Source organism: Gymnodraco acuticeps, unplaced genomic scaffold (assembly GCF_902827175.1).
Source record: "Gymnodraco acuticeps unplaced genomic scaffold, fGymAcu1.1, whole genome shotgun sequence".
NCBI classification, from domain to species: Eukaryota; Metazoa; Chordata; class Actinopteri; order Perciformes; family Bathydraconidae; genus Gymnodraco; species Gymnodraco acuticeps.
Genome location: NW_022989747.1, coordinates 394,903 through 408,269, shown reverse-complemented (window position 1 = coordinate 408,269; position 13,367 = coordinate 394,903). Strand labels below are relative to the sequence as shown.

At 38.6% G+C, this 13,367-nt stretch overlaps 1 protein-coding gene across 1 annotated transcript in view; it reads right to left on the bottom strand.

Moving 5' to 3' along the window:
- LOC117544502 (uncharacterized protein PF11_0207-like) overlaps positions 1-4,217 on the bottom strand; it is a 38,539-nt gene extending 34,322 nt beyond the window's left edge. The window contains exons 1-2 of the mRNA XM_034213622.1: positions 4,082-4,217; positions 729-2,504 (exon numbers count right to left, since the gene is read on the bottom strand). The gene's annotated coding sequence lies outside the window, so the exon portion shown is untranslated. The remainder of the gene's footprint in view (positions 1-728; positions 2,505-4,081) is intronic.
- Between the last annotated feature and the right edge of the window lie 9,150 nt (positions 4,218-13,367).

Below are 13,367 nucleotides of genomic sequence, written 5' to 3'. Positions count from 1 at the left end.
TAAAGCACGCTGCCTGGGGCTCTATCCAGAAGTATTATAACGTCTGGCAACCATTTTTGTCCTATTTTGGCAACCCTCTGTTTTTAATATGTGCTATATAAATAAAGTGCATTGGATTGGATATTTTGAGATTGAGTTATCTGCCATTAATACAATGTTGTACAATGACAATTCAATACAAATATTTGAATAATAGAAGAAGAATAAGAGAACATTATTCCAAAAAACCTGATCCTGCTCACCCTGTTGACCAGCTGGCTGCACATTATCACTTATTCAACAAAGGCTAACTGCAGGTAAATCCACTTTAATAGCAGGGTCTGTTTGGATGTTTTGAAGTATGAAACATTATAGCCCAGTAGTTACACGTTTGCAATTGATTGCTTAATGGGGAGAATTATTGGATGTAAGTTTAAGATTTATAACCAATAATTGAACATCTTGGTGCATCTGGGGGGACATTTACGAAGTTATGACAAAACATGGTGACGACAAAATATTAGGTGATTCAGTTATAAAATGTAATATGCAGCATGTATAAATGATCTATCCATTTGGATTAATAAATGCATTGAATGTTTATGGATGATGACGACTTATATCCTTCTACTCTGTCAATTATCAACTACGGATAAATGATGTACATAGTCTTAGAATCTAACTATGTTGAATTCAACAAGTGTAGACATTCTATGTTAAGAAGGCATATTTATTACTTATTGACTTACCCTAAACTTGTTGTTCTGATCCATCTCCCTTTGGACTTTGAGCATCTCCTCCCTGGTTTTCTTCATCTCTGTAGTAGCTTTTTCAATGCTAGCTTTTATTTCATCAATATTCAGAAATGCAGTTATTGTATCTTTTAGTTTTTGTTCAACCTCTTCTCTGAGTTTCTGTATCTTTATCTTCGTGACATCCAGCTCATCTCTTTCTTTATTTGTCTTCTCCAGCTGTTGGTCAAGCTGTCTTTGTTTTTGTTTTTTATTGAAAATGCATCCATTGGATTTTCCTCTCTTCTGTAGAGTCTGCCCTGCTTCGCTCTGTATCTTCTCTTACCCCACACAGCCTCTTTCTGATTTCTTCTCCTTCAAGAATCACTCTCTTCATGTCAGTATTCACTTCCTGTGTTATGTCTGTGGTTCTGTCAGCCAGAGGAAGTTGTTTCTTCTGCTCATCAGATGTGTCCTCCACGTTCACCTGCTCCTTAGTCTTATATTGTCCTTCCTGCATGTCTTGTTTAGCAGGCTCAGCCTCTTCCATCATGCTGCTGAACTCTTTATTATCTCTTGCTCATTCTTATCCTTTTTACTAGCTCCTTTTTCTTTATTTCAATCTCAGTGTTCAACTCTTCCTTCTCTCTTATTTCTTTCTTTGTCCTTTGTAACTTGTCATCCAGCTCCTGCATTTGCCTTTCAGTACTCTCCCTCACACACGTCAATGCAATCATTTCGGCTCTAGCTATCTGCCTCTCTCTCTCAATGTCCTCTCTCTCAGTTTGTATGTTAGTCTTGATTTGATCAATATCATCCTTTTCAGATTTGGCCCATGCCAACTTGTCACATGGAATGTTTGCCATTTGACTGCTCTCTGTCTTCAGCTCCTGCTCCTCTGTTAAAGTCACCTCCAGCTCATCCGAAAGCTTCTTCATCTCCTTCTGGAATCTGCAGAGGTGAATCTTCACAATGCCAAATGTGTGTCTTCCTTCTTTGTGCCTCATCTCTGGGACTGTGGCTTCCTGCAGCTCAACTCTCTCAGTTCTTTGAATGTCTGCCCACCTTCTCTTCATCGTGTTCATTTTCAAATGTATATTATGTTTGATGTGCTCAAGTTGATGAGAATTATTATTTTTTAATAATAATCAACTCTTGCTTTATGTCTGAAATGATGTTCTCCATATGTTCTTTTTCCTGCTTTGTTTCAAGCATTACTTTGTTATTTTTGTTGATGAGGCTGAGCAGACTGTCTGTTATCTCCTGCTTCCTTTCTATCTGTTCCATGGCTTCTTTTAGATCAATACTTTGTTGTGTTGTCTTATCACCCTTGATCATTTCTAACTCATGTCGCTCATTGATGAGCTCATTACGTCTTTTTTCCAGGGTCTCTTTTTCTCTATATATTTCAGTTCTCATTTTAAGAAGTAGCAATTTTTCTTGAGCCGCTTCATTTTTATCCTCTTCAAGTTTCTCAAAATGATTTTCTATCTGTGATCTCAGTTTATTTATGAATATATGCTGCTTTTGATTTTCAGTTCTCAGTCTGACGATGTCCTCCTGTTGCTGCTCTGCTTTTTTCTCCAGGTAGTCAGTTTCATTTATTTCTCTTTGTGCCTCTTCCCAAAGTTGTTCAATCTTCCCCATTACTTCCAATGTCAATTGTCTTTGTCTTTTAATAATCTCCATTTTGGTTTTCATGTCCACTATGGTTTGTTCATCTTCTAATTGCTTACAGTTTTCCATTGTCCACTTCTGTTCTGTTTGCTCATCCAAATCTTCTGTTGCTTTGCTCTGTCAGTCAAGAAAATGGACAGAATATTACTCAACACTGCATCCTATATTGTGTCAAACCTAGTCACAGAAACTCTCCTCTCCAATTGGACAACAAATGAGATGGTCAAAGTACAGAGTCATTTAAGAAAGAGTATCTATGTCTTCTTTGGTGACACAGGTGTTTGTTCACAACAGAATGACACATTTAGCATCACAACAAGCTCATTTTCTGTTTAGCAGGCCACTCCTCTCACACTGGCCAGAACATTACAATTCAATAATTCTTATTATCAGTTGTTGTTTCTTCTGCCTTTGCTCTCTTCTTTGAATACTCTTTTTACCATTTCTTTCAGTTTTCAGAGTATATTTTCATGTAAAACATGTGGAAGTTGACATGACAGCAGGTTAACGTGATGGTAATGTGGTAAATGTGTTTTTTACACAATAAACCATGTTTTGCTTGTCAAAGTAAATGTTAACATGTCAGGTATGATAACTGTGGTGTCACAGTAAATCTATTCAGGTCTGAAAATATATATCATATTATTCATATTATTATATTATTTAGCAAGGTGTAAAACCATGTCAATAATTTAGCCAAAGATTAGCATGAATGACTAAATTAGACCGTTTTTATTCCAAAAAGTGGCTGTTGGGCAAAGTGAATCAGTGGTTCAACGTAATCCCCCCTGAGGCACTGAAGTTAAGTTAACTCACTAACTAAATGTAGTTTTACACCACTGATGTGTTTTTTATGTTTTAAACATTGTACAAAAGCTATCATGCCAAGAAAGTCCAAAATAAATACTGAGGAGATGGAGAGAGCCACTGATGGCAAGGCTGGAAAATCCATCAGAGCAGTGGCAAAAGACAGAAATATCGACAGCCTGCATAAAGACTTAAACGGGAAGGGGGAAAGGAAATTAAAAAAGTAGGTACAGTTGAACAGCAGAGGAAAGAGGGTCTTCACACAGGAGAGAGAAGGAAACATTTTTAATTGGCTGACCAGTTCCATGGTCTTACTCCAGAGAATAGCTGTGAACTGGCCTTTAAATTACAGACAGAAACAACATTCCTGTACCAAACAACTCGGGTTTAAAGTTGATAAAGTCAATTGTTCAATGTACTACCTTGTCTCGGATCAATGTATGATGGGGCAAGTTAAGCCAGAAGACAATTTTTTTTTAGAAGTCATATTTTCATGGCCCTTTGTGATAGATGCATTATTCTCAGTTTGATTGACAGAAGACATCCTGAAGTAAAGGTTTTTCCTTTCCTAGAGGACAACCAGGTCTGGCACCTAAAAAATTGCAGTACCAGTACCCATAATGAGCCGTACACAAGCCGCATTTTTTGCGTGGCTGTGTCTTTAGTTGAAAGCCCAACCCCTGAGGGCAACATGTTTAAAATTGGCTCATCTTACCACACTCTCCCATACCATGGTTTCCAAATATATATGTACATATCCACATACACATTTAAAACTGGTGTTTCCCATATGATCACAAATTTGACTGGAATTATATAAATTTGAACAATTCTGGTAAACTAGCACAATGAACAATATAACTAACATATTAAAATATTTTGTTTACCTCATGTCTCTTTGGTCCAGAGAAAAGCTGGTATTTTGGAAGGTCTGCTTAGATGTTCTGGTCGGTGCATATCTGAACCTGAACAGTGTTGATCTCTTCAGCACCACCACCAGTTCTGATGTGACACCCTGTGGTGTGTGATTGGGTGGTACGAGATGTTTGGGTGGGGAAACAGTCTGCTATGAGCTGATAAGGGTGGGGTCCATGTTTGGATTGGTGGGTCCGCCTGATGTTTATTAGCAATGAGTTATCGCTATGAACACATATGGCACTTCCTCCCAAACAAGTATTATTTAAATATGGCAGAAAATAACATCATTAGAATGTATTCCATTAACTATTATGGATAAGATAATATTATATGCAACAATCTTGGTTGTCAACCATGCATCAGAATCACAAAAACACATGACTACACTGCACATGAAATGAGGGGACACTGGGCAAAGGTGAGACATGTTCACTCTTTTGGGACTGTATTTGCAAGTTGTGTAAAGGGCCCACTTCTGAGAAACATGACAAACATTTGTAACTACTCCCTTTCTGTGCACAAAGATAACTCCAAAGCTAACCCAAAACACGACCTCAGATAAAAGATAACTGTAACAAAGTCATCTTTTATCTGAGGTTGTGTTTTGGGTCAGAGAGCATACATTTTAGGGGACAATGAATGATAGATTAAATGTATATATTTCCTTAAATGTACACATAAAGCAAATTGACTTGAGGTCATTTAGGTGCTTTTACTTAGAAAGTTAACCTGTTTAGCCCTGGGCCTGTTTTTCACGTCTCAGGCTCGAAAATGACATTCCCAGAACAAATGACCATATCTTCACTTCTAAAAGGGTTAAATTAATAATCTTTTTTCTCAAAGCAAGGTTACATCTGTGAGTTGGATGTAGAAGTGTCAGAATCAATATAGATGTTTTAAAGTAAATTCAGGTTGAACATAGTAAAAAAAATGTAAATGATAGTGTCTGTCCAAAAGAAAAATGACTTATAGTGAAAACCACCCTTGAATGATGGGATAGTAGACTAAAAGCTTTAGGAATCCAAACTATAACATATAATAAGTACCCTGTATCAAGATTGATGCAAAACAAGTGAAATTTGATATTTTTAGAGAGTTTTAGGCTTAGCCAGAATGCCCCGGAACCGGAAGCTGCAATACACTGGTGGCTACTGTCACTACCCGATCCGCATGCCTACCCGATCCGCACTGCGCATGTGCGAGATGGTCCGCCATATTGGACAACTCCATACGGCAACTCAAATAGGACATTTATATAGAGATATATATAGAGATTTCAAAGGTATTTTATTTTGAAACTGTACATCAGAATGTCCTGATTTTTTCTGAGTGACTAGATGGGGTGTCCTGCTATCACCCTGAAGTGATATTAGTATTTGATACTGGACAGTTTTGGTTTTATTATCATCTAAAAACAGAGGGATGATAGCTCATATATGAGACTTCAAAGGTATTTTATTTTGAAACTGTACATCAGATTGTCCTGATTTTCTCTGAGTGACTATATGGGGTGTCCTGCTATCACCCTGAAGTGAAATAAGTATTTGATACTGGAGGGGTTTTGTTTTATTCTTATCTAAAAACAGAGGGATGATAGCTCATATATGAGACTTCAAAGGTCTTTTATTTTAAAACTCTCTACATTTTACATTCACTCAGTTATAATGTGGTAGTTATACGTAGTTTGTCTTACATTATTATTGACCACATTAGGCCTATATAGTACATATTTTAATATGTTTGGTATAATTGTTATTGACCGAGTAAGCACTTTTATTTTGAAGGCAGTTTTTGCAGGCCGCTACCGTAATGCATAGGATATTCGCGCACCGCAAAACAACGCGGATGCTGGCTTGACTGTGTTTTCCGAAGTGGAGGCTGGCTTGACCGCAGTCTCTCTGGGGCTGTGACGTGAGGTTCCGCCGTCATTAAACATTGATTTTAATTTCTTACAACATGAAGCTAGAAGCTACCTTATAGTAGGCTACACAGTTTATCCTGAGTCCTGTCAGTTAAAGTGTTTCATAGTTAGCTTAGCTAAGCATCAACCTAGCATTAAAATATATGGATGTTATGTGACAGTATTTCTGAGAAAAAGTCAGCTGAAATGGTGGCATAGTTGCCACTGCTTTACGTGTTGACATTAGGCTTGTTTGAGACAAGCAAGACCTGCGCAGACCTGCGCAGACCTGCGCAGTTGCGATCAACGTCTTGCTAGTGCGTTGCATGATGGTTAGTCATTTTGTCCGACTTGCTCTGGAGGCCCGCCCACATGAGACGTTGAAATCTCGCGGGACAAAGACGCCCGCAGCCTTGAGAGCGAGGCGAGGCGAGTTGGCGCAGTTGCTCTCCACGGGCTGCGGAAGCGAAATGCTTGATGGGAAACGGCTCGCTGGTATCTCGAGCTGAGCGCTCATTTGTGGTTTTTACCACGTGCTGCTGATGAAACTCTCCAATTGGCTGGCAAAAGTTTGTGTCAGTTTTACGTCGCCACATCCATTCCCATTTTTCATCATTGTTCCACAATGTTTATCATCATGAAATTAATATCTATATATTTTATACTATACTTGCACTGCTTACCGTTTTCATACTTTATATATCTTAGCATATTCATACACACTGTTCATACTGCTCTCAGGCTGCTGTGTATATCTAGTGTATTCATACCCCTCACTGTTTATTCATCATTCAATTCATTCTATATTTTATTCTGTAGATTGTGTACATTACTTTTCACTTTACTGCTTGTTGCACCTGGTTAGAAGCTAAACTGCATTTCGTTGTCTCAGTACCTGTAATATGTGCAATAACAATAAAGTTGAATCTAATCTTGAGCAGGAACAAATGTATTTACTTAGTACATATCTGACATTAACGATTAAACACATGTGTGCATTCTTTATAAATGCAAACCGAGTCAAGCCGACTCCGGAGGTGGCGGTATGCACCTTAAAGTTGTTTGCAATCCGCCAAAAAACCGAGAGAAGAAGAAGAAGAAGACGAAGCCGACTCCGAGCTGTCCGACTTCAGGCGAGCTTTTTGAGACCTCCCCCGGCTGCGATCGGCTACTCTCGTCTACTTTCGAGGCGAGCCGCAACGCGTCTCAAACAAGCCTAGCATGTTTGAACATATTTGCAGCAGTAAATGTGGCTGTTTGGCCACTGACGTTGCCATAACTATGGAAGCAAACAAGAGACAGAAGTATTTGAATTGTATTAGACACCGAATTTATAGCATTGAAAATAATTACTTTGAAAATCATGTATCTGAATGTTTTTGCTCCGAATTTACCTATGTGAAATAAAAATGTAAAAATTCAAGTGAAAAAAATTCGAATGTTCAAATTCAGATCCCAAAAATTCAAGTGAAAAAAAATTCGACGTCAAAAAATTCGGTGTATAAAATTCGATGTCCAAAATTGCGATGCAGCATCATCCGGGCTACTCAGACAGGATAAGCAATCGAGCCCTAATGCAATCAAACCGACTTCTGGCCTATCAGAGCACGGCTTTGTCCGTCATGTGATCACAACAACCCGGGAGAAAAATGACGGAGAACAGCGGGGCTCGCCGCTCGGGTAAGTTTGTGCTCTTTATTTTACAAGCAGTGAGGGCTCTACAGCATTTGTATCTTACATTAGCTAGCTAAATGAGTGAAGTAGCCTTGTGCCTTGCTGTTAGCAAGCTCCGTAGTTATCATTAATTGAAGTGAATCACAACGTTACCCTGTCCTTTGTGTGTGTGTGTGTGTGGTGGTGGGGGGTGACGGTTTGCAAAGTAACGTAACGATCACTTCGGTTAGATAAGTCAAGTAGACCATGCTACACTATACGGAATACTCTCTTACAAAAGCCCTGCATTTAAACATGTTAATGTTACTTTAGTAAAAGTATGCTAGTATAATTAGGAAAGTGTTGTTAAAGTATTTAAAGTAGACACAAGTTATACTATTATATATCATTTGATTTATTGTTATTACCGATGCACGAGTTGACTTAACTGTTGTAGTTGGAGCTCATTTTGAACAATGAGCTAACTAATTATTACTTTCATAATGGTGTAATGTGCTGACTATTTTCTACATTAATAGATGAAGGTCTGGTTTGTTCAAAGTCTCAAACTAGTAGGACCAGAGCCCGAGAGACTCTAGGGCTCTGAGTAGGACATGCTGTCATAATTACCCAGAGTCCGAAGTGACACCTTTACAATGTTAAAGCTGTTGGATAAATGTAGTGACGTAAAAACTAAAGTATTCAAGATAGTGTAGTGGAAAAGAGATAATGTTTTTTTTTTTTAAAGTTACCAAAACAAAATCTCTTGTTTTGGGCTGACAGTAATGATTCAAGAAATAGTAGATAAATAAATACACACACACATCAATTTGTTGTGGATGGAACACAACAAATGGTGCTCTTACCTGTGATGCCTCCTCCAAACATTATAACCAGACTGTATCATTCAAACTATAAGTAACAGTTCTAGCTACTTGACTTTAGACAAACAATTCAAAAGACAAAATCAACACAATTTATTGAAAGACCAATCTTTATTTCTCTCCTTTTGTTTGCATTATTAAACCCTGTCAATCTAAAAAAACTGAGCAACTCAACAGTTAACTTTATATTTCTTATTGTCCAAAGCATCTATTACACTATTTGTTCCCCTCTCATATTCACAGGATGGATGATTAGAGACTTTGGGGGAGACCTCAGATTTATGAACGTCCTGTCTGTTGGTTTGGCCAGAGAGGGCTGAGGGTCTTTCCCTGTGAGGAGTCCTCCTCGCAGGGAAAGACTCTGCAGGCCTGAGGGAGGAGGACCAGACCTGATGGAGGAGGACTTGCACCAGCTGCACCTACAGAACTTAGCCCATGCTGGGCATAGCTGTTACCACCTGCACAGGCCTAGCCTGTCAATTAACAGATTAACATTGAGTGTAACTTATGTATATTATTTCGTTTTTATTTTTAAAAAAAATGGTGATGGTTCATGCTTGATAACTTTTAGTTCACATTTCAATAAATTGTATTTGCACTCCTTTTGTCCGTTATTCTTACTGAAAATGTTAAATTACACATTCACATCTGACTGAAGATTGGCACCATTTATTTGTGACGTTGCCAACTCTGCGGTACAAGACACAAGTATTGTGAAGCTCATAAAGTGAGGCAAATGCATTTGATCAGCTGACTTTTATCACATTAGCTTCTCCTTTCCCTCTTGGATGTTCTTCTGGACCCTCAGAGAAAGAGAACATGGTGAAGCAGTCCTGTCTCTCAGGCCTGTCCTTTCCTAACAGAAATATCAAGAAACATATTATTGCAGAGCAAGTGTGTTATTTAAGAAAGAGGTGTGTTTGTTTGTTCATAAATATAATGATTTTCTTATTTGAATGTGTTTTTTAAATCCAACAGTGTACTACAAAGATAATCAGGTTATGAATAAACCGTTCTAAATTCATCAACATTGAAATAAATGTATTATTCAAATAATATTTAACTGTTATCAAAACTTAGTGCAACTGTAGAAGCTTGCTCTGTTCGGTAGTCTCACTGAAAGAATCACTTTTAACATGTTGTTTTACAGTCAGTATGCAGAGACAAAGGGTCGCAGTTCTCACTATGTTCAATAATATTTGCCTTAAATACATTGAAATGTGAAAGTTGAACAAAAAAGTGATGTTGCTTGGTAAAATGTAAATGTAACCTTTTTCTAAGAAAGTGCACTCAACATCACTGATGTGTAGGAGATCTAGTATTCACTCAGTCATGTTTAATGGCATGTATATCAGTGTATTAGAGTCATTACTTTATGCATTCTTTGTAATGTATGAAAAAGGTGTACCTTGGAATCCGTGCTGAAGTTCTCTGCTGTTAGGAGTCCAGATCTGTCTCTCCTCCTCTGGTCCAGCCTGTCTGGATCACCTTAAGGACACTTTGAACAAACAGATGTAAAGTTACATGCGTGGGTTACAGACTTCTTTACATGCAAACTACTTTTTATCTTCTTTTAAAAACAGGTCATAATCTTATTGTTATACTTAAGAAATGGCTGGATATCACAGTCCTTATACTGTATCAGTTTGATTGAGTATTATTGTGTAGGTCCTTTTTATTTTACTGTTACTTTGGATGAGGTTTTCATGAGTCAGTCAAATTAATTTGTTTTCATATGCCATATTCATATGTATCACACACGTAAGGTTAAGACACAAACCTATTGAACAAATGCAATGCAATGGATAAGCTTCATTTCCACTGAAGTCACAGATAACGTCATATCTAATATTTAAACAAATCATTTCCTTGTCACTAAAGCATTGACTACGCTATTCATCGTCCTTAAATGCAGGAATTAAGTTACATGTTCTGTTCTACAGCCACGATAAGGCTGTTTCTCAAGTGTGATGATAATACAATTAAAAGAGGCATTGGTAATAATATTAAAAACAACAATGTTTGGGTCGTTCGTCGGATAGGCGGTTAGCTGCAATAAATAACTCCAGTTCAACAAACCATATTACAATATCTAAGGGAGCGTTATTTCTGGACCATCTTGAAATGTGACGTTCATATTTTAAAGTTACACACATTTCATTGTGAGGTTGATTTAATATACACTAAGCCTCTCTTCAACAATACGTTGACGTTAGCTAGTCTATTTTATGCTATAGTAGAGCATAGCGAATTTAAATGAACCTTAACAATGCATACAGTAACCTAACTAGCAAACTAACTATCTAACGTACAAGGATGACCTTATTTTACCAACCTCGCACAGAAGCCTTTTGGTATACAGTAGCATCCCACTTAATGTTATACACTCTTGGATGCTACGCATAGCATCGTTAGCACAAATGGAGCTACGATTGCTCAAATGCTAACCCAACTCTAAACATTAATTAACGTTAGCTTAATAAAAACACCAGTAACATAACATAAAGTACGCAGGGTTGACTTACCGAAGAAACTGCATTCATGGACGGTCTGTTTCAACCGCAGATAAATCCTATATTTGCAGGACGAATAGTCCACCAGGAACCAACACAACAAACACTGCCGAGTTCAAGTAGTGTTCTCCTCATGCGCTGAGCCCCTGTAGCATCACGGAGCTAACCGTGAGACAGAGGAGCTAGGAGCAGCAGTCCCGTTGTCATGAAGGGGGAATCTAACTATATACAGAATATGTTTTTGTGGATCCAGGCTAGAAACATGTTCATTTTCTGATGTTAAGTTGGACATTTTAACATAGGGTCTACGGGAATTGCTCCCATCTGCATCCATCGCCTATAGTTTGCAGCATTGGGCTTCACCGCACTGTCCCGGGGTTTGCCGCTTGGCTCTGATAGGCCAGAAGTCGGTTTGATTGCATTCGGACTCGATTGCTTATCCTGTCTGAGTAGCCCGGATGAGGCTGCATCGCAATTTTTGACGTCGAATTTTATACACCGAATTTTTTGACATCGAATTTTAAACACCGAAATATTTGACGTCGAATTTTTTTCACTTGAATTTTTGGGATCTGAATTTGAACATTCCAATTTTTTTAACTTGAATTTTTACATTTTTATTTCACATAGGTAAATTCGGAGCAAAAAAAAATTCAGATACATGATTTTCAAAGTAATTATTTTCAATGCTATAAATTCGGTGTCTGATACAAATTCAAATACTTCTGTCTCTTGTTTGCTTCCATACATAACAACACCTGAATTTAAATGTGCAACCTCTTTTTGTGACAGATATTTGCATGAAATTATAATTCTTCTGAATGATATTCCTATTGACAGCTAGTTTCTATGTGAACATTATGAGATGGACAGCCAGAGAGAATAAATGAAAAATAGTTATGAAATACTATATGATAAAACAAGAATCACACACACACAAACCCTGTCCACGGACCACTATTGCGGTAAGCATGTTGTAACTTCCGGTTGTTGTCATCTCCGGGTATCCCGTGTGCCTGTTCTGTTGCTGATAGCTTATTATCTTAACTTAATCGATCGTTTTAAAATTATTGATCACGGCAACTGCCTGACGTTGTAATCACACGTTACTATTGCTTAAGCACTCACAACTCTCCTTCTCTTAGCGACTGTAACTCCACAGTTGCCTACACTCTTTTCGGGTTTGCTAACGGTAGCTACTTTAGCTTGATAGCTAGCCATGGCTCTTTCCCCACCCTCGGGTGCTATTTCCTGCTCCAACTGTCTCATGTTTGGTTACTTCCCTGCCTCCTTTACTGGTACCGGTACATGTGTTAAATGTAGTATAGTTGTTAGGTTGGAGGCGGGAATCATAGCCATAGAAGCCCGGCTCCGCATCTTAGAAAGTAACTCAGCTACAGTAAAGCCCATGTTAGCCGGTGCGGACCGGCAAAAGGTAGCTCCTATTAGCCGTCCCCCGGCAACTCCCGAGCAGCAGGGAGACTGGGTGACTGTTCAGAAGGGGCATAACGCGAAACCCGCAGGTCCCCACCAACCCGTTCACGTATCTAACAGATATTCCCCACTCAGCGAGACACCCGCTGAGAAGCCAACTCTGGTTATTGGTAGCTCTATTATGAGACACGTGAAATTAGAGACCGAAGCCTCCACAGTCACATGCATTCCGGGGGCCAGAGCGGGCGACGTTGAGGCGCATCTTAAACTGCTGGCTAAAAATAAACGTAAATACAGTAGGATTGTTATTCACGTCGGTGGTAATGATGTTCGTATACGCCAATCAGAATGCACCAAACTTAATGTGGAGTCGGTGTGTAGTTATGCTAAAACAATGTCGGACACCGTAATCTTCTCTGGTCCCCTCCCCAATCTGATCAATGATGACATGTATAGTGTTAACTGTGATGGTTATTCTCGTGTCCAGGAAAGAGAAGCTTAAAAAGGAGACTAAATGGACTCTCTGAGATGTTTTCAAATTGGTACTTTAATTAATAAAAAGCGTGGTAAAGTCACAAACAGGATATTGTCCGACAGAAAACCAGCTGTCTCTGGCCCTCGCTAGCAGAGAAAAGAGGCCGAACCCCTCAGGTTTCGTTGTTTATATAGCCTCTCCTGGCTCCTCCCTGGGGGCCGGCTCTCCGACTATTTAATGTCCGTTGTTACACATATCACAGTATACAGACATTGTACATTCAATATATATCTAAACACTCCTTTCCTCCTCCTTAACTCTTTCATAACTTTCCATTCAACACATTCCAAACGCTGTAATCAACACTCCAAAAAATACAGGAAATCCTTCACAGCA